Source organism: Colobus angolensis, unplaced genomic scaffold (assembly GCF_000951035.1).
Source record: "Colobus angolensis palliatus isolate OR3802 unplaced genomic scaffold, Cang.pa_1.0 Scaffold10, whole genome shotgun sequence".
NCBI lineage: Eukaryota > Metazoa > Chordata > Mammalia > Primates > Cercopithecidae > Colobus > Colobus angolensis.
The window spans coordinates 725,069-725,359 of NW_012110919.1; the positions used below are offsets into that span (position 1 = coordinate 725,069).

Here is a 291-nt window from a genome sequence, read left to right on the forward strand (position 1 = left end):
CCGCCACTCACCTCGCCCGGCAATGGGAACCATTTTCCGAGGGGGAAGGAAAGAGAGGCTGCAGGAGGGTCGCGGAGCGGTGAGGGAGAGCGGGAAACGCAGAGAATGGGGGCTCTGTCCTCAGCGCGTCAGCAGTCGGCTCGCACGGCTCGGGGCGCCACGCGGAGGTGCAGCTGCACCTCGGGGCTCGGGCGGCCAAGGAGCCGAGAGGCTCGGCGTCCACCAGCCGGGGCTCCCTACTCACGCTGCACCGCGAGGAGGCGGCGGCGGCGGCAGCGAAGGAGGAGGAGG

The 291-nt window shown here is 71.5% G+C and overlaps 1 protein-coding gene across 1 annotated transcript in view; it reads right to left on the reverse strand.

Annotated features, from left to right (window-relative positions):
• Positions 1 to 251, reverse strand: part of ATP2B1 (ATPase, Ca++ transporting, plasma membrane 1) — a 117,929-nt gene extending 117,678 nt beyond the window's left edge. The window contains exon 1 of the mRNA XM_011933534.1: positions 12 to 251. The gene's annotated coding sequence lies outside the window, so the exon portion shown is untranslated. The remainder of the gene's footprint in view (positions 1 to 11) is intronic.
• Between the last annotated feature and the right edge of the window lie 40 nt (positions 252 to 291).